This window comes from Odontomachus brunneus, unplaced genomic scaffold (genome assembly GCF_010583005.1).
Source record: "Odontomachus brunneus isolate Ranch 3 - 2012 unplaced genomic scaffold, Obru_v1 Obru_scaffold_036, whole genome shotgun sequence".
Classification (NCBI taxonomy): Eukaryota; Metazoa; Arthropoda; class Insecta; order Hymenoptera; family Formicidae; genus Odontomachus; species Odontomachus brunneus.
In genome coordinates, this window is record NW_022639486.1 from 1,577,751 (window position 1) to 1,599,277 (window position 21,527).

The window sequence follows — 21,527 nt, forward strand, 5'->3', positions numbered from 1 at the left end:
ATACCTTTCCGCTATCTTCACTTTTCACATTTATCTTTCTCGCAATCCTTTCGTTATCTTACCTCTTGTCAACTGTCACCATGATAACTACCGCTCTTTTTCTCGCCTTCCACTGCGCTTTTCATCTTATCTGCTGTTGCCATTTCCCTTGCCCTTCTTCCGCGTTATAATCTTTTATCTTCCTCTTTCTGCTAGATATCGTTTTTTCTCTCTCTTATCTCTTAATTTTTTCTCTTTTTCACTTTTTTGCTTTTTTATCCTCTCGTTTTTTCTTAATTTCTTTACAATTATTTCTTTTCGCATTTCTCTCATATCATACCTTTCTATTGTTTTTCTTTTTTGACGGCTATCACCGTTTCTTTATTTTCTCTCTCTCTCTCTTTCTCTCTCTCCCCTTTCTCTGTCTCTCTTTCTCCAGGTTTCTTCTTGTCTCTCGTTTTATTTATCTCATTTTTACGGTATCTCTGTACCTATTTCTCACCCTCTTTGTCCGACTCTCCGTCCCATCTGCCTCTTTTTTACCGAGAGTGCGATCCCTTCCTCGGCGTCGCTCGAGGCTCGCGCATTGTTTCGCGATATCCGCGTCCTATGGCTGCGCGAAACAAAGGGTCGACAATGCTGCAGCAGCAGCAACAGCAGCAGTGCCGGCCGCGTCCTACCCTTCTTACCTTCGACCCGACACGACGCGTCCTCCGACGTCCCGAAGTCTCTCCCGCATATGAATATTCGAAAGCGGGACTTCGTGACTTGTACCACTAATTTTGTACTACTACATTTCTTTCCTCTTATTTGAGATCTGTGGCTTTGTTGGTTTGGCGATAGACTCTCTAGTACTTAATCATATTACGGATTGTGTCACGGTAACATGATTAAGTCAAGTGTTAAATCACAAAGTCATACATTCGGTGACAAGAGAGTTTTGTTTTACGTACATGGAATCCTCCTAGAGGATTCGTATCAGACTACATGAGAATATTCCTTGGTAAGTTTTGGAGGGGATCTTCCGCTGCAATTTTGGAAACTTGAAATGGAATTTGATTGTTTCAAAACATTTTAAAGCTTATTAATAACTTTTGTACTTTACATTAAGATTTGGTGAGGTGTAATTTATCTGGATTCACTCGAAGAATAAGCTGTTGTCGTCTTGATGCTTAATTACACGAAACTTTTCAACTTTTAATAACTCCGTAATTATGTCCTCTGTAATTATTTTATTCAAGTCTACTAAGAGTGAATGCCGGGCCTGAATTTATTGAAAGGTACAATTTTATAGTTTGATACGAATCTTATTGTAACTGACGCTATTTTAAGCGCAAAGGAAAGTTCTCACAAAGTTTAGCTTCTTCTCCAGATCCTTTTAACGCTATGTTTCATTTTTCGCGCTTGTCATCCGCGATTCCTTTCGTGATTCGAGTCTGCTTTTTGTGACTCGAACAATTCTCATTATTAGTACATACGGGTGTATAAATATAGGATATGGTAATATCGTAATTACATTGTTTCCTTCTCGGTGTCTGAAAGATAGTGGGAACGACAGCGGTCGAATATAAATACACGGAAGTCAGTAGGCGAAACGGAAAAATACGAATTCGATTTCCCGGATCAACGCACACCGGAGAGCGGTTGCCGAAAATCGCCGGTCGGAGAATCTGCTTTATGGGAACACGGTTTTCTTACACGACATTCCGGTTACGTGTACGAGTACGAAAGTGGAGCGGACGAGGGTCTCGACGAAGAAAATGATTCGATCTGGTGCAACAACGCGGAAGAGACGCAACGACGTGAGACACACCGAGCCTGTCGACGTCGGCGGGAGTTAAGGAACGGCGTAAGGAGACAGGAGAAACGGGTCTTGTATTTTCCGTGATACATCCCGCATTCTATGTGTCTCGCTTCGGATCGAAGGACGCCCAGGCGAGAAAGAAATTGTTGTTCGACTCTGCACTACGTGCAGCCGGAATTTTTTCATGTCACGTACAACTGCGTCCGGTGCGCGCCTAACTAAATGTAGTAATATGGAAGGAAAATTATCAACACATCTGCGGGCGTGTCCTGCTCTTCCGCCGCGCGTTTACTCATGATATTAATATATTTTCTTTTTTAAGAGAGCGTGATGAAGCGCTCATTCTACCTCGTTCCCCAAGCGAAAACTAGCAACGTCAAAGAGTCGCAAGAGTCACACGTTCCCTGGACATTCTCGAAAAATGCTTGCGTTCAAAGCAATTTGCAGGTGCATTGCGTGAGAGCCGCGAGCACGGCCTCTCTTGATAACGCGACATTAGGGACTCGTCAGTCTCGCTAGAGTGTAATTATTTTTAATTGGTAACATCATTTACTCGAGTGGTCGTCAAGAGAGGCCTCTAATTAAGTACCTAAAAGCGGTGGCTAAAGACATTTTTGATAAAAACGCTTATGTCTCCGCGCGATTCCGGCCTAATTCGAGATCACTCAGAGTAATTTGAGAATTATACTAATTCAGTAGCTGGGCGGCGCGGAATAAAAGAAACGCGAGTTGGCGAATCTTTATTTTCCCTGTTCATTTTTATCATCTCATATTTTACGGTTTGATATGAATATCTTTTTCACAGAAAACTTTTAGACACATGAATATTATTTACATTCTGTAGTGTAAACTGAAACTTTACCGTGAGATAAAGCATGGGGTTTGGGATAAGTGGGTAGCCAAGGAAAAGATCAACTTCAAATTGCTGGAAGGATTCATTCCTTTAAGGATACGTCCGTTCACTTTAGAGATAATCCGAAACACAAACCGCAAACACTATCCGCGAAGAGCAAATAGCGCTATTTGTTCCTGCTATAAAAAAAAAGAAAGAAAAGGCGAATGTAACCTCCATTGATAGTGCGGAGGTTATGACAATTTATAAATGGTTTGGCTGGGCGACAGGGAGGAGAGGGGGTTAAGAAAAAGCCGGCGGCAAATAAGGACAAAAAGGAAGTCGTTGCGGTTTTTCGTTGCTAAGGATCGCGCCGTCGGTCATCAGGATGAAATCGCGAGTGGAAGTCGACAAGGAAAAATCGATTCGTGCGGACGCAACGACGCGAAAGAAACGACGAAGTAAAACGTACTATGCGCGCTCCTTTCCGTCTGGCCTCCGTCGGCGCCCCTTTCTCTGGCCTTTATGGCTCCACCAGGCAAGACCACGATGCCACGGTTGTGAAATTGAAGCCGATACGATTATACGTTTGGATCGATGGTGCTTTCCGTGCGACTCACTTCCTCATGCGCGTTTCGTGGAGAGAGTATCGCGGTAAATATTTTTATTTATTAAAATAACCGCGCGCGCATGGTAGCATGCGGTCTGCACGCGTTAAGCTCGCCCCTTTGTAACTCAGCTTTGGCTCATAATCACCTTTGTGACTCCTGCAAATCCTATTGGAATCTTTCGGTCTCAAGTAGAGACTGAATTGGCAGAGAGAGTGTCCGACAAGTATGCAATGGAGATTACATTGTGTCACCATTAAGTTAAGAGCCTTAAGACGCGATTGAACGAACTCGAGTAAAAACACGAATGCGGACACGTTCGCGGCGACTGGACGCGATTAACTTTGAGGATTCGAAAAAGACGAAGGAAAGTTAACGTCAATCCCGCGGAATAACTGCCTGAATAATCGCCGGTTGACCGTAACGTTTCTTAGACTGAAAGTATTTACGCCGTTTAAGCACTGACTACGGAAAAAAGCAGGTGCATTTAAAAGCCGCGCTATTTTCGTCGAGGACTGGTATACGGATTAGCGTATAAACAGCTTTTTCGCTTCGTCGTTCATTCTGTTTTCGAAGGACTCGAGCCAGAGAGTGTTCGCCGGTCACGCGACGGCAAAGTTCCGCGACTGCTGCATCGGATGTGCCGTAGAAAAACGCTGCATTATACTTCCTTTGTGCCCGCGTGTTTATCTCGTCATGCATCGCTGAAAGATTCGTCTGGTACCGACCCAGATCCGCTCGCGAACTTCTGAGCTTCCTTTCGCCGGATCTGCGACTACTTCACGTGAAGACGGTGATTGCGGAGTCGCGAGATAGCGATATCTCTCATGGAGACTTTGAACATATTTTTTAACGACGATGTGTATACGACGTATTTCAATTGGAACGTAAATCGTATAGTTGGTCAATATTTTCCTTTAACACAACGCAAACCTTGGTCTTTTTTTGTAATTGAAAAAGCTCTTTGAAAAAGCGATATTGCGATTGCGTGGCATGATTCTGTACGTGATATAAATAAATCTTCTAAAAAATTTTTTTCTCTCTTGTAACATATTTTGTGCGCGCGTACTTCGCAATTTATTAATCTCGAAACGGATTTCATTGTACTTTACGGAACGTATACTTTATAAACAAGCAAAAGCAATATTTTTAATATCTTTCTTCAAAGAAAGAGAGAAAGATAGAGTTTATTAATCCTAAAATGCATATAATTACTTAGAGGAGAAAAGCGTGCAATTAAGATCTATTAATTTCCTTTCCGTAGTTAAAAGAAGGATCTCCTTTTGAGATACCCTTTGCACGATAGTAATAAAGTTGGCACAACAATAATTAATCTCCTGTCTTAAGACGAAGGATAGCTTTCGCTTCCTTCTACTTTGTTTTTTTCTTTTCGCGGCAACACAAGTGGCATAACGATTATGAGAAGCTCACTGAGTAGACTGACTTCGCGGGTGTCCGCAAGCGCGGCAAGTTTCTCAGGGTGCTCGAAAGCCCCCTTTCACGAGGTAGCTAGAGAAAAAGACGCGCTTCCGTGTCTCTATCTTGTCACGGATCTGCGCGAAAGATTTGTCTTTGGCCGACCTAAATCCGTGCGCGAGACGAGACTGATCTGCCAGTCGTTTTTGCTCGTTTTATTTTCTAGCGTTTTTATCAGCCGGCAGGACATTGGCCTATCCGGAGAGAGTGAAGTGATCTAATCCGTGATTAAGAGTAATCGATAATATCAAGCGCGCGATCTCAAAGAGACTACACGATAAGAGTAAATACTTAACGTAAGAAATGATTATTGAGATTTTTATTGATCTTTGTCGTCGACAAGCGAAGTGATCAGACAGATAGTAGATTATTCAGTTAAACTTTTGCGAGCGATTAGTAGTATGATTACAAGACGACAAGTGTCCGCCACGACATCATATTTTACAGTGAGAGATCGAATTGACTTTGATCTCGGCAAAATCAGACACCGCTCGCGAGCGTTCTCGAGAATATCCGTGAACGACGTGAGTGAATTTCCGATTATCGGCGAATCTCTCCAAGTTGACGGGAAATTTGAAGGGCAAATATCACGTTCGCGGGGGACGCCTCTTGATTTTTACCACGACGGAGATCGTTAAAAGATTTGGTTTTTTCTTCTTTTTTTCACCCCGACCTAATTTCACGAGCCAATCCAGGACCCTTGGTTTTCTTTGCCGGAGACTTCCGTCCAATTTAGAAACGTATACCGCGCTGTAAGTTAAGGAAAACTAGTGGCGGCTGGCTTACTCGGTAACAGCCTGTAACAGCGGGGATTAGAACTCCTCGCAATTTCGGGAAACCGGATTTCAATTCACGTACAATAAAACACACCCGGCTTATCCTGAAGTAATGCTAATTCGCAACCCGGCGACTTCTCGGTTTTATATTCCGGCTCTGTGAAACGAATCAGCGAAAACTTGCCCCTTCGTGTGATTCCTTTCCTCCAATCTCGAACGTAATCTTTCTACAGTTAGGGACTTACATCGACCCAGAAGTGACGAGCCCTCCTTTTATCAATCGATTTAATTTTCTAATTGCACCATATACGACACCATATATCAATGTTTACAAACGCTAATATATTCGCCTATACCGTTGATGAACGATAGGCAGCTTATTTGATTTCATGCAGCTTATTTGATTTGCATCTACACCTGTGATTTCGTTTACGAAACGCGCGTATCATCGCGTTTTACGCGCGCGTTAAAAAATTATAGTCACGTAATTTCCATTAAGTCTATTAACAATTACGTTACGTTGCATTACTATTCAATATGCGTATCTGATAGTTAAATAGACCGTCCATAATTACGTATGTGTTTATAAATGCGATTATAATAGAAATTGTATACGAGAACGCAGCTGTGCATCCGAGATTGATTATTGTGGATGTTAAAATCGTAAAATTGTCCTTGTGTGTACACGTCGCGTGTATCTCTCCAAATTGCAGAAGACATCGTGATATAATGCGCGTACCAATAACCGCGCTAATAGCTCCCTGTCTTTTAGTTACACACGTCATTAATTAAAAATTCCAAATAAAATTAAAAATGATATGAGGAGTGAAAAAACAAGCTCGTGTAACTTTCATTCGGGCGTGCTCCGCGGCATGTATTTATGAAAGTATTTGAATTTAATCATTACGAGACTGCGGAATTTAATGCCGCGAAAACGCGTACGCCTGAAAACTTTTTATCCTCAAAACTCGCAGTCTCCGCGCTAAGTTTCTCTCTCAAATTTATTTATAAGCTATTGTACAACAGAGATAAAGTTGCATCAGCAGGATACGAGAGTAACTTTGCATCGCAGAGGTGTCTTCCGAACTTCTTAACGTCCGGAAAAGTAATTCATACGCGTTCTGCGCTCTCCGCTCTAAATGTCGTAAGAATTCTCGTCGCTTGTGTTGATTACGTTTTCCGATATTTAACGGCCAAGTGATCGAATGACTCGACAATTTAAAGTGGCTTATTCCATCCTGTTCGACGAAACCTGATTGGGTTAACAAAGTTTCTCGCTGTTCGATATCCTATAAATAAATTCGATTGTAAATTGATTTGGAATATTGACCTAAGGATCGGTAAATGACAGGAAATACGGAGAACCCGATACGCGTGTACATATATATATGCGCGCTCGACACCGTTATATAGGTGCCAATTGCAGATGTAATCATGTAATTGATTGAAGTTTCACTAATCAACCGACCGACTAAATTAGCAACAAATCTCTTAGGGGGATCCGAAATGCGATTGACTGTCAAAGATACGGAAAGCAGATACGAGCCGGAACATGGGTGTCGCTGACACGTGGGGAATCCAAATTAAATATCGAATTTTGGTCGCTTTTGAATCACCGTCCAACCTTAATATCAGCGCCTCGAAATGCATATCACTCGGGTCGGGGGTGTGCAAATCAGCCGGCGTGATTCACGGCTGTTTTATGACGACACGTATGCGCGTCTGTGTGTCGCAAATGAAGAAAAAGCACGTCGCGATTCGGGAGGCGAAAGGGTTAAATCCGCGCGAACAACGTGTTTCACAACACGAGGGAACATTGTGGCCCCGCTATACATCACGGTGTCGGTCGCGGCGTACCGGAAGTAGCGAGAGAGCCCATGGTGCAACTTTGGGCATTAATGTCGGCTGCAGTCCGGGCAATCCGTTTACATTTCGCACGCCACCCGGCCACTTCGCCGGCACTTTTTCACGAGAAAACGACGAGCGCGACGGAAAACTGCGGAAGGATAACGGATCTTGTCCGATGGAACTACCGTCCGTTCGCGCGGCACTTCGACGTCGCTGGAAAGTAAATGTCGCGACGGCACTCCGAAGTTCGGCGAAGTGAGAAAGTACCTCGCGGAGAGCCCGGGTCGTGCGGGCGAAAGATTTGTGTCTGAAAAATTTGTCGTTCACCGACGGTGAATCATAACCGAAGCGACGGCGGTTACTACACTCGAGTAAATTCGAGAGTACACAGTGCCATAATTGACTGTAGTTATGCAAGAACGATTCACATGAAATACGTTTCGAGAAAAAGGAAGCTTTCCTACGTGATTTAAGAGATATGGATAGTACTGAGATTCCTTCTTCACAATTGTTCAGGCATGATCAATTTTCTTCTCTTTGAAAGTATTCATTGACAAATTTGACTCTTAAAAAAATGGATAAAAGACGCAACCAGTAAAAAATAATACAACTTGTACAAAATAAAACTATTTTTTTGTCAATTTTAAGCACCCATGAGGCTTTTTCTATTGTATTATACTATATAGAAAGACGTATGGACCATCTATTGGTAAAACTAAAATTCAGAAATAGTATTTCATAACTTTGCGGATTGGATTATTTTTGCGTAACTACCAATTAAACCAGTGTAAGCAAATAGCAAGTAAATAGCATAACATATAAATATTGGAATATTCATAAAGATTAAACGCGTTGCGCCAATTTATCGAGTTTTCAGCGCGATTTGCATTTTTTTTTCTTAATTCGCGACTTCCAGACTCCAAGTCATTAAGTTTTATGCTTCGTTATTTGGCGTGTCATTTTAACTGTAAAAGATCCGATTGATGAATACTTTCGATCTAGCTGTGATTCGAAAACTATCAACCGCAGCGACTTTCAATCTGACGTTGTTGTTGTTGTTGTTAGATACACTTTCAAAAAAAAAAAAAAAACACCATCGCACCACGATGCCAAAGATGCCGGAATCGTTTCTCTCTCGTCATCAACTAATACCAATAGTACTATTAATCATTCGCGTTCGCCTGGCTCACCGAAACCGCCGCCGGCTCCTGACACCGCCTTGTTTCACCGGTAAAAAACGACGTTCGCCCCGGACAGCCTTAATAATCTCGTGTTGAAAGGGGCAAATGTTGGCCGTCGAAACGTTAGCGGCAGCCGATATTGCCACCGCTGGATTTACAGGGCCGACGGGTCGACTATTTTTTCCTTCTGGGCTTACAGCAGCCATCATAAATGGTTTGCTACACAACTAAACAAACATTTCTCTTGTTTTTCGAAAAAAATATAGCGCTTAGAGTGCTTAGATATTCCGTGACCGTTTGCGAGGGAAAATAAATAACATCTAGAAAATGATTTCCCTTTTGAGAAGGGTCGACGACGTTTGACTCGTGTCGTACTTGATACTCTACTCTCATTCCCCGGCGCGTTTCGGTAGGACTCTCCAACATGCATTATTCGACGCTACGCTTACCTGATCTCTCGTGTCTCTGACACTCTGTTCGAAACTCATTTCCATGTAGTTAAGTTTCCTCATTGTCTATTACAGAAGCTGCCGTAGCATAAATTCTTGAATATTTGTTCTGACGAGACTTATCTAAAGAGATGTCCAACAAGACGAAAGTGTTGGCTAGCAAAAGTAAAAAAGGCGTTTACTACGTTTACTGTACCGTACGAGACAAAGCCGCCAGGATCGATTCGCCTCGATGGCTGGCGACTGTTTCGGAGCGCAATGAAATATGGCATTAATGTCCACGTCGTGGTATCGTGGACCTGTTCTACGCAACGGCGAGCAATGCGCGTGTCCGGGCTCTTGCGGCGACATGCTCGGGCCACATGGAGCGAATCTTACGGGCGAACGATCGTGAAAGATCATAAATCATTAACCAATTCGATTAGCACGAGAAGTGCAGTTAACAGAGCCGGGTCAATGGAATCGCGCTAAATATTGTTGCGGCGGCTAACCATACCCGCTGAAGAAACTTCTCCAATGCGAGGAAGCTCGACAGTGTTTTGAATAAAAACACACGACTCCTACCCGCAGTAGATGTCGGAGCGGCGCGAATATGGAAATTATTACACCTAAAAGTTAGAAAAAAATACACTCGGAAAAAATGAATACGCCAAAAAAAGATATACAACTTCAAATGGCGAGATTTGAACGTTTTAAAGAAATATACGACTGAAATAAGTTTCTCTGGAGCAACATTCTATTCGTCGGTGTTTCAGTACTTTTGATTTGTACTAGATAATAAAAATCTTTGAAAATATTTTCAAAATGATATTTTGAAAACAATATAGCTGCATTCAGGAGACATCATTTTTTATGTTATTTAAAATTAAAGTAAAAAAAATTTCATTTAAATGGGGTAAAAAAATATAAAGTTAGAAACACTCCAAAATTTTTTTCTTCAATTTTTTGGGACTGCCAAGTAAAGGGTTGGCTTAGTTGTAAAGAGTAACGCGCTCGACGAGTCTCTTTTCATGTGTAATCGATTATGTGTATCGGCGATCGGTATAAAAATACGTTATCCGAAAGATCGAATTGAAACTTTAATTCACACTTTTGAGTGACATCCGGCGCGCGAGCTAAGAAGAACGACTTCGAAATGATGATGGATTGTGGATAAGGACGAATATGTTCGCATTCGCGAGGTATAGCGTACGGCATGAATTCTGCAGCTTCGCGTGCAAAGGACGTAAACCTTTTACGATATAAACGGTAGCGAAGGCAACGCGCGCACCGTGGAACGCGAGGAATGCAGGTCGATGCGGGATGATGATGCCTGCGCGCATAAGCATGTATTCCTGCTTCGGAGGAATACTTCCGCTGTTCTGCTAGAATACGTTGCCTCACGCAGGATGTAACTTTAACGCGCATCCACTTTCGCATACTTGCCCGACTAATGCAATACCACTGTGAAGCGTGCGGATCGCCGCGATGCAACGTACTTTATAAAAGAGATTTTCATGTTAATTGAAAGGCGGTCGCGAACGGCTCGCGATATCGAGGGACGATTATTGACAGGAATGTCCAGATTGTATCTGACTGTCTCACTGAACAAGATTGAGGGAGAGGGCGAAATCTGTGCTCGAGGGGGAGGGTACGCAGGATAAATATTTAAGCTTAAAATAAATTTAATTCGCGAGAGACGCGAATAAATTGGGGGACTTTAAAATAAGACGCCTCTGCGGCAAGTCAAAATTGTAATAATTTATCGATTTCTTATTACGTAGGATAGCTTAAAATAAGCGACGGATATTTTTATTATCGTAGAAATCCAATAATTCCCAATTCCCTTATTAAGCTCAAAAGTATATGTTATCATCTATTATTTCTGATTGCACTTCTTTCACAAGGAAAATTCGTTGTGAAGTTTAAGGGGAATTTATAGAACAGGTAGAGAGAGCGCACGCAATTTTTAGACTAAAACGTTAAATCCGTTAGAACGCCCCGTGGAGACACGTGCTCGAGTTCGGCCACTCGCCACTTCACGGTACGAAAATACATGTTTACGAAGAGTGTTGCTAACAGATGGTAGAATTCGTAGGGAGTAACTTGGCCAGATGGCTGTTAAGTTGGTGGTCAAATGTCCCAAGTTTCCCCTTCGGGAATCAAGTTTGGTCTGTAGCTGTATCGTCGCCGGGCAACGGTAGCCCCTCGTTGTGTCGCTCGTAACCTTTCGCAGGATAATACGTCGATACAGCTAATTCGTGCTTCAGTCCGAGTTTCGGTTGATTTCGGTTGATTTCGGTTGATTTTAAAAAACGGTTTATCCGAGAAATATTGTCGAACTTTAAAGATTACTCGCTTATTTGCACAGTTGCGCGTGCATGGTATATAGATACAGCCATACTTTCGTTTTACGGCATAACAATCTAGATTTTTGCTGGAATCATATATATTTCAGGATAAGTAACGAGACTCCAGCTTAAAGATAAGTATTGGGTTAATCAGAGAGTTCGATTTTCTGTCTTAATGCTAACGAAGGATCAATTACGGCAATTTCTCGGTTGATGAATAATTTGCTTCCATCAAGTGCAGTCAAGTCAGATTTGGCGTCAAAAAGCGAATCGAACATTTCGTTGTAATTCGATGAAATATACGAGAATATATAACAGTACCTGATTATACGGTCGTCAACGTGCTACGAAACGAGGAACGCCATTGTCTCGGAATATGGCATGAGTGTGTACAGAATATACTACACGAGCGATTTGGGGGATAGTTAAAGTCTATTCACACCGCCTCATCGCTGCGTCGTCTATTTCTGACAATCGCAGCCACGGACGATTGCGTTCGGAACAATAGCGAGTATAAAGCGCGAACAACGTTTCCAAGTGATGAGAGAGAGACAGAGAGAAAGTGTGTGTGTGTGTGTGTGTGTGTGTGTGTGTGTGTGTGTGTGTGTGTGTGTGTGTGTGTGTGTGTGTGTGTGTGTGTGTGTGTGTGTGTGTGTGTGTGTGTGTGTGTGTGTGTGTGTGTGTGTGTGTGTGTGTGTATGTTTCGGCCAGCGCTATCGGTCCACCGATGCGCGGGTGTGTCTCGCGAAGGGTGTCTCTTCGCCGATAAACAGACGGAATCTGTACAACGTACGATTAATCCCGGGAGACTTATCGTTCAAGATGTCGTGAGATGAATGATGCGTGAGTTTTCGCAACATTATCGCCGCGGCGTGTCAGCCGAACTTGCCTTCTCGGCGAGTGAAGCGTAAAAGTTCTCCGTTGTCGTGTACCATAAACCTTTTACGGTACCCATCAACGACCATCAACCACAGTGTAGTGATGGTTATTGATTTTGTGCGCAATGAATACCTTGGATTATGGCGGTAATTATAGTACAAGTTTATGTCCTGGCGAGAGAGAGAGAAAGAGAGAGAGAGAGAGAGAGAGAGAGAGAGAACGTTCACGTAGGAAATCGCGTCTACGCAGCAGCTGTTACGCTTCCGATGATCGCGTTAATAAGAAGGCAAAGTAATAATATTCAGCGGATAACGACGGAAGGCTTTGAAGCCTTCGCCGCGAAGAGGGACGCAGGGACGACGGGCAGAGTAGAGGGGGCACAGCTCCAAGAGGCGAGGGAGGAAATGAAAATCGACCAATCGATTTTGCGCGCGCGCGTGGATCGACGTTTATTGTAGCGCGGCCGAGGTAACATACTTTTTTAACTATTTACTTGTACTTTCTACTTGTTCGCGAGCGCGGAACGAAACGCATTACGATTCGTTATTGTTATTAGGTAACATTTATACTGCGTTCCACGCCGCGTGACGCGTTCGAATAGTAAAGTATTAATACATAATAAGCTCCCTGGGAGAAAACGCGCCGCGTCGTATCATCGCCTTTACACGTTCGCGCGTACACACATGCACACATATACATACGGTGTCTCCACGTGACATAATTAACAGTGTTCTGTAACGTTACGGTGGAAACGACGTGAGAAAAAAAAATTTATCAACCTTCGATGAGTTTATTTTTACTTGTAACACGCAGCAACAGCAGCTTTCTCCGCGATTTTCTTTTTCCTCGGTGTATATTACCGTGTATAATCGAGTGATGCCAAGCCCTCCATGCACGAGTGTTTTATTCGCGAAGGCGGCACGTGATATAATCTCGACGTTCCCGTCGAACAGAGATAATATTCTCTAGCCGTTCGCGCGGAGTTCTCAATCATTCTTGTGCGCGCGTACGCTGCGCTGGATATCGCGTCGCAGTATGTTTCCAAGTAATGCGACGATGATAAATCGCGCATTAATCCCGTTATTGCCGGATAACTGTTTCGCTCGCATTCATCTCGCGCGCGATTCATCGGATTCGTCGCAGTAGATTAGCCATTACGACGCGAATTGACGGAAGGAAAGTATCGCCAAGATTCGCCCGTGTACAACATGCACGCCAAGCTTTCCGTTTATCTTGCTCTCCGTTCCTTGTCCACTCGCCAGATGTACGCGGTACTCCGGCACAAAAAGAGGATTAATTAAACATCCAGCGTAATCGATAGTCAAAAAGGAAATTATAGATCGGAGCGGCAAAGGAATTCCCTTTAGCGATGCTCGCGTTTATTGCTCATCTGTAATGGCAGGAGCGATTTTCTCTCGTATTTTTCACCCGACGATCTTCTCGCTCAGCAAAGTGCTGCGCAACCCTTCTTATTTGCAAAAAATATCTAGCTCAACTATTTATAGCGCGCTATTACTCGTGGTTACATACGTAGCGGTATCGCACCCGCGTTTACGTATCGCGCAGGCAGGACGTAACTGCATGTAACGGGTGGAACGCGACGTGGGAGCATCTTGCGGCACATACGTTGCGAGATTCAATCTTGCTTCCGGAATTAAATTGCGCGTCCTCGTTTTACGCCGGTGGCTGCCTTTCGAGCGGAAGGCTCCCGTTTTTGGCCGGCTACGCTGATCGTTACGGGCGAACTGTCTTGTAACATACTGGAGGAGCTCTCCCGCAGCTAGATGCACGCCGGAAGATTGGCAAGACTCGTTACGGGGACGTAAATAAAACGGGAAAAAAGTAATCAGGACTGTGCGACGCGAGATGTATTAAACTCATTTTAGAAGGTCGCAATTACGTTGCGCGAGGGACAGGTCGAGTGACATGTTCTACAGCTAAACTCTCGAGAACCTCCTCCACCCCTTCCGACGGGGAGAACCAGCAGGTCAATTATTTTATTTCGCATTCTTTTAGTATTTATTTTGCTACACGCGCTTGCAATTTTGATTCAATTTCCGTTCAAGAGAGACAGTTATCCCCATTTTTACCGCCCGTGTAAATATCATGCGACAAGAAAACAATTTAATTTCGGCGTGTGTGATAACTTCGTAGCGTTTTTATTGATCGACATCAACGAGCTATTAAATTTTCGCGTACTATCTTTTCCCGCGGACGTCGCTGTGTGTTCGGAAAAATTTTGTTTGATATAAAAAAGTTACAATAGTATAGATATTACAAAAGTTCGCCATTTATTCTTATTAGTCGTAGCTCGATATGCAACCATATTGGAGAGCATCGAGTGCTCTATTGTTTCGTGGATCTCGTACGTCACGTCAGTAATTGGAGCGTGACATTTTTTGGGACGTATCATACAGCTTGAGCGTGGCACGTGAGGTTAATTTTTTTTCTGTAAACGCCTCATTGCAACGTTTTGCTCGAATATTGCTGACATAGACAGCATTTTTTCGCACTGGCTCGTGCGATGCAAGCGCAAACAGGAGGAAAGGAGCTGGATAGTGTTCCCTTTTTACGAAAAGTGGTCGCACAGAATGCCAGTGAAATATCAAGTTGAAGGTAAAAATTGACTGGCTTGTAATCGTTGAGTAAAACGACTCGATTAATAGGTAAATCAATTAATAGGTGGCTTACTTAAAAATCATTCCATACGCGCACAGACACACACAGACATACAGCCAGTTGTTAATAAAACATTAAACGCTACGTTAATTAAATGTACTTTACTTCCATAATTCGCCAATTATAAATGGCTATTGCCACTTTAAATGCTCGAGGACGTTTTTGAATTATACCCGTCGCGAATGAGAGGTTCGTGAACCGTCCGCTAACCATGATCGATACTATAGGCCGCTGAAAGGACAAACTTACCGTCGACGGCGGAATTCTGAAGTAATATCCGTGCCCACCGGCTAAAGCGCGGCCGGCTGCGCGATGCTGAAAAGCGGCCGAATGATTTATTGCGCCAAAGATACGCGCGCGATATAGCCGGAAGTCATTGCGAAGTGAAATTTTAGGGTGAGCCAGTCGATAAAATACTTGGCCGTTTTCCATTTCGTTCTCGCGAGAGGCGCCGATCAAATGGGAGTTTACGCCGGTCGGAACATCACTCGCGGGCTTCTCGTTGTGTAACGAGCGCGAATAAAAATCAAGCGAACGACGTCGACGTGGTAGAGTTTCGTCCGCATCCCGCGGGGTCGATTAAAACACGAAGCCACATCGTGTTCGAATACGAAACGCTAAGTTACATGGCGCGATTGATATCCAATATATTCGTGCTCTCGTGCGTGCAAAATGTATCACAACGAAGACGTTGGATCTGTTCTTTTTAGCGCAGCGTAATTGCTTCTCCATCTCACACTGGTCTCTCCATCTTTTGTTTTCATAAATGTTTGCACATTCACAACGAGATTTACAACAGAGTTCCTCTAGTCAAAGTTGAGACTAATCATGACGATTCCTGATTGGTCTGCATCCTGTTTTTTAAGGGTGACGTGAGTAAGAGTGGGAGAGAAGACTGAAATGACAAAGCACGCTGTAACTTCTGTCTCACTCATTTATTCATTTCCTCCCTACAATGCGCACGATATCTTAAGGAACGACTTGAGGAACTCTAGAGTACTCCATTCGAGATTCGACGATAAAGGAGGACAGGGAAGAAAGAAAAATTCCCAAGAGAGCACAAAAAGCGCGACTAAGGGGAACAGAAATCATGTTTTTATGTGGGACGTTCGAAGAACTTAAGCGAGCTTCATCGTAAGCGTCAAAGAGCTTTCTCAAAGACTGCGCTTGTAGGTACGATAGCGACGGTACTGTTATTACCGCTATCACGTGTGATAGAACGTACGCGCATTGTAATGAAATCGAGTCGTGATCGTATCTGGCCGATCATGCTTTGATTCAATTTGAACCTTTTCAAGTGCTCTAAGAGGATTGTCCTTGCCGTTCGTGGCAGATACGACGAACATTATCCTATAGTCGTAGAGAATGAACATTTCCCCGATTACGTGGCGAGCGGAAACGTAATGGCTTTCCACGACACGCCCGCGAGATCTCATCTTCATCGTCGCGCGCGCACCGCGAAAATAGAAAATTATAATTCCTCCTTCACTCACGCGGTGCAATTAAACGGACTCAAGTTTGTGAGAAATCTATTTTAAAGTATAATCAAATGTAATCCCCAACATCGTAGCCGCGATTTCCAACTCGATCACTCGATTCCGTTGGCTATGCGCGCGATTTAACGCTCAATGAATACGATTCGTGTCGTGATTAGGAGAGATGAAAATCGCAATTGAGACAGACGTTCACTTTTCAATATAGTTCATTCTACACTTGAGTCTTCGTGACGTAATGCGATAGTAATTTAAACGTGTGAAAGAGACAATCAAATCAAATAGGCGAAAATTCTGTTAATATAATTTAATGTTTCCGATTATGTTTTGGATTATCAATCTATTTTTCGCAATAAATATCAATGTTCTTCCTTGAAAAAGAGAAATAGTTTTGCTTATGAAGAATAAGACACGCAGTTTTATTATTTACGTGACGTCGTTTCCGACAAAACCAAGGCGTCCGTTAAATGAGATTCGTTATAAAGTATGATTTATGGTAATACCGTTCGTCGGAACTCGATTTACTTTCCGATCGTATAATTTCACCGGCTGTAAGTACGATGAATTTATGAACATGAGTCGCGCGGCGATTAAGAAAAATGAGAATTGTAATTGAAAGAGAAATTTATAGGCGACTCTCTCTCTCTCTCTCTCTCTCTCTCTCTCTCTCTCTCTCTCTCTCTCTTTCTGCGACATCTAAATGCTTATTAATTGCGAGTTCTGCTATCTTGTCAAGGAGAATGATCGATGCTTCCTTTTTGTATTGATATCTTTCATTTTTATTTTTACGTCAATGTCGATATGATGTAAGACGAAGGGGATGACCGACATCCTCTAATCTTTCTGATATTGAATTAAGAACGCAATCTTTCTTCTTGTACTTTGGATATTAAAAATATTAACGTCGTGTATCATTAATCCTTAAATAATTCCTTTCAAATAATCTCACTGCACTGCAACTCCTTGCGTGGTAATTTTTGTTGTCAGCAATCAATACTGATCATTATGCTTAAATGCGAAACGATAAAAAATTCTATTAACAGGTCGCTCGTCGCACTGTGCGTGCAGAGATTTCCTCGACTTCGAAGAAAATGAAGAGCACGAATTCCGTGTGCTTCCTTCGGTAACATTCCGTTCAACATTTTAGTTTTTATTAATTTAGATATATTTGCGTTCAGAGGGCCACGTGCGCGGCGTGTTCGTATGTTCCACATTCGCGTGCGCTTTGCCAGGATTCCGTGGCCGGGAATCCTCGACGGAATTGTTGAACTCGTTAAAAATCAATTACCGCTCGCTGGTAGCCGGAAACTGATCAAGTTCGACCGGTGCTCATAATTGCAGTCGGTAATTTCGTCAAGTACGCGGCGCAACAATACCCGCAGCGATGATTAAGCGGCGCACAGCCGTTCCGGCCGGTTTATTTAACGGCTGGATCCCTTCCGCAAGCGGCGCGCCGGTGTATTTAACGTCTAAATCCCGCGGGATTATCAGGACGAAGGTCTCCGGGCCGCGCTCTTCAGATCGTCACGCGTCACTGAAGACGTAAATTGCGTTTATGATCTCGCCGGATGAGATAAGCTCTGGCTATTCAATTATTTCACGACATGAGTGTGCGCCTACCGCGCTGGACATCGCGGTAAACTTATTAAAGGACGCTGGAACGCACGATTATACGAAGAGTGAGAGAGGTAAATCCTGATAAGAGGGGTTGCGGGTTAATTTAATAACTCCCGACTTTTTTGGGATCGTTCTCGACCGATCAGTTACATTACGTATCCGCTGCTGCTTGTATACGCGTATAAAAAGTAGAAAATAACAAAACGACGCGGAACCTTGAATGTAATCGCTGACGCGGCAGAACGCGCGTAATATATTTTCTCTCTCGCGTATCTTTTCACGGGGAACTCTTTCTCCTCCTTTCATCCGTCTTTGCAAATCTGATTTGGCACGGTGAACGTGCAAGACGCAGGAAGCGAGCGTTTAAGAATAATGCGGGATCGTTCGTTTGTTTCATTAACCGCGGCTCCGAGAATCATCGCACCCTCTCGCTCGACAATCGAAACTATCAGCCTCGGAAGTAATTAAACGGCAATGAGGCCGATCGGTTCCTGGTCACAGCCCAACCATGCAAGTACCGTACTAACGAGAACGGAATTAATTTCGTGCGCGTTGCAGACAAGTCCTTTTTTGTGAAGAAAATGTGACACAAACCGTTTAATGAATAACCGACAAACTGACCGATTCAAATATTTGTCAGTTACATGCATGTAATTGAAGTAACAAATAAGTACAAAAAAACGCGTATCTATCCTTGGAAAATATTTCATAAGTTATTCTACGAGTAAGATATTTCATAAGTTATTCTACTACTTTTCTTGAATAAGAAAGACAACTATCTTTTATTTTAATTAACTTCCTCGGAATTTTAACTAATTTTTTACTAATAATTGAAACATCCGAACCCGTGTCGATTTTAAATATACAAGATTTACTATCTAATTTCCTTTGAAAACAAAAAACAATTACATCACATTCGCGGAAATGGGATTCATAGTGACGTTTTTTGCAGTGATATTTTCGTGACATGAAAAGACGACACAGAGGAACACGGCATCGAGAGATATATTCTTATATCTAGAACATTTAAATTTATATTATCAGCAAGTTAAGGGGATGAAATCAGGATGGGATTGGGGTGTTCAAGTTTTACAGAAGCTTATATTTTCCGCAGGATCCTCGAGAATAACTATGCAAAATTTCGTCCAGGCCAGTCAAAGGATTTAGGAATTTATAGGAAACATACATTCTATTATATATATATATATGTATATATATATATATATATATATATATATATATATATATAATTTACATATATATAATATCGTTACGTTTACATCTTTCCCTGCAACGAGTGACGTCACGCGGGTTGTCGCATTTGTATAGGTGGCTGACGTAAACGAACCGTAAAGGAGAATTCGCAAGCGCACGACTTTTTTTCAATGCAATAAACATCGTTTTTAATTACGTCGTCCTAGTTCACATCCTTCCGCCAGATTTACCATAAACAAGTTATTGTAGTTAGTAGCGGCGCACAAGTCAGCTTTGTATCGCGGTAGACGAGCGGGATAAAAAATAGTTACGTGAAATGATTAAATGTGAGAAACAGCTGTGATGATTATTTGTTCCAATGTTAAACAAGCTGAAAAATAAATACACATTTTACCCGTTACGCGCATATTGGCGCCGGTGATTTTCAATTTCCACGAGTAATAACAACATTTCCTTGTTGATCAATTTCGACGAGCAGACTCGACCGAAAGTGCGGTGTAATTTTTTGCGGTTGGACTCGAATTGAACACCTTTGTTTAAGCGTATGGAACTTGTTAATTGAAAAGCTCGAGCTTGCAACTCGATGATTCGGAGTGTCTCTTATGACACTCATATACGCGTTGAATTCATTGTCGCGCGACTAATGAACACTTGCGTGCGCCATCGACTAATATAGAATTAATCGAACTCGATTTGCGAAGTAACGCGGCGCGAAAGTTCGAAAGGGGCCGCCGAATCGTTCGCGAAAGCCCGATTTCCATCAATTATACCGATAGAGTGTATTAATTAATGCCTAGAGGGCGTGCGCAGGCGTGTCAAGTCGCGATTATAATTGGCATCATCGATGGACGATGCCGAGCTCGCAATTAAAGCAGCGTGCTTACCGATTGGATTTGTTTAATTGCAAAGCCCTCGGCGCACACAATAACGATTGAAATCAAATTAGTCGTTAATTGTTTCATATCGAACTTGAAATCTCGCGCGAGCCGGCGCGTCACGAATATTTATGTATCGAGCGTTTATGATTTTGCATGCCAAGTGTGTGCGATCGCGTGCATTTTCATAAATAAATTTGAAACTAGGAGGAATTAGAACTAAAACAACCTTCATTGTAAAACAAACGATTGACTTCATCGAACGGTGTGAAACGTCAATTGCGATATTTACTCCTAATCCGACAATACAAGAAAACAAAGTCGTTTGTTTCTCATCGTAATTCAATTAAATCTTCTGTTTTGAAAGCGTGAAGTTAAATTAAACAAAAATATTTCTCTTGTACACATCGAAAGAGTGCAGGATTTCTGAAACCACCACAACACTGTGCGGAGTATGAGGGGAGATTTACTTTACACTTTTCCACAAAGTATAACTCGATCTTTTTACGCGTTTCTCCAAATACGAAGGTCAGTCAACATACATAAATATATAAGTCGCAAACAAACTCCGAAGTATAATATACTTTGGAGCACTATCTGACGCGAAATTTAGATTTTATATTAAGTTTGCGAATTTCGTTAAGCTAGCAGGTCAGTGAATGCCGTTTTCTCTATGTGGAGATTTAAAGGAAGACTTGCTGAGACGGTTTACTCGAGTTGAAATTTTGATTTTGCATTAACGCTACAAGTTCTGTCGAACTTGAAGAGTCAATGAAGAATCCCCAAATGTACAAACTATTGACTTACCTTGATGCCGCAGGCGCTTGTTCACTGTTTTCTCTATTTTAGAAAAGTTCGAAGAAATCTTTCTTCAAGAATTATTTAATATTTTCTTAACTTTTTCCTATTTTTAATTGTTTAAATTATTTTTTTATTTATTTAATATTTACGCGATATTATCTCAATATATTTTAATTAAATTTCACTCTTAGACTGTGCGAACCACTCGCACTCAGAGAAAAAGATACATCACAGATAATAGGTGACTATACAAGTGTATGTAGAATTGTAAAATATATATAGTTTAAAATTAATTTATTTTGTAGTTATTCCAAAAACTTTAGTAATTTAATAAAGATTAAGATATGAGAAAATGAAAAAAAGAATAACACATTAATCTCATCTCTTTCTGATTTATTTTTCTTTTTCTGTTTTTTTATTTTTCTGTTTCTTTTTTTCTTTTTTTTAATGGAAGTTGGGATGAGATTCGTAGCTTTTAAAAGAGCTGATATGAAGCTGAAAAAGTAAAAATAACAGTTACGTATCCAATAATGCTGCTTATCAATAGTTGTTTATCGATTAACTTTAGATTCAGTACAATAACGAAGACTAAACAGAATTAAACAAAGACGTCGATGAGTATTAGCAAAATCGGACTAGCGTGGTCAAAGAAGCATTATTAGATGTGAATCAACACTTGTAAGAT

At 42.0% G+C, this 21,527-nt stretch overlaps 1 protein-coding gene across 3 annotated transcripts in view; it reads left to right on the forward strand.

The window, feature by feature from the left end:
• Nucleotides 1-21,527, forward strand: part of LOC116843894 (neuronal acetylcholine receptor subunit alpha-7-like) — a 225,540-nt gene that overhangs the window by 37,292 nt on the left and 166,721 nt on the right. The gene's annotated exons all lie outside the window — the stretch shown is intronic.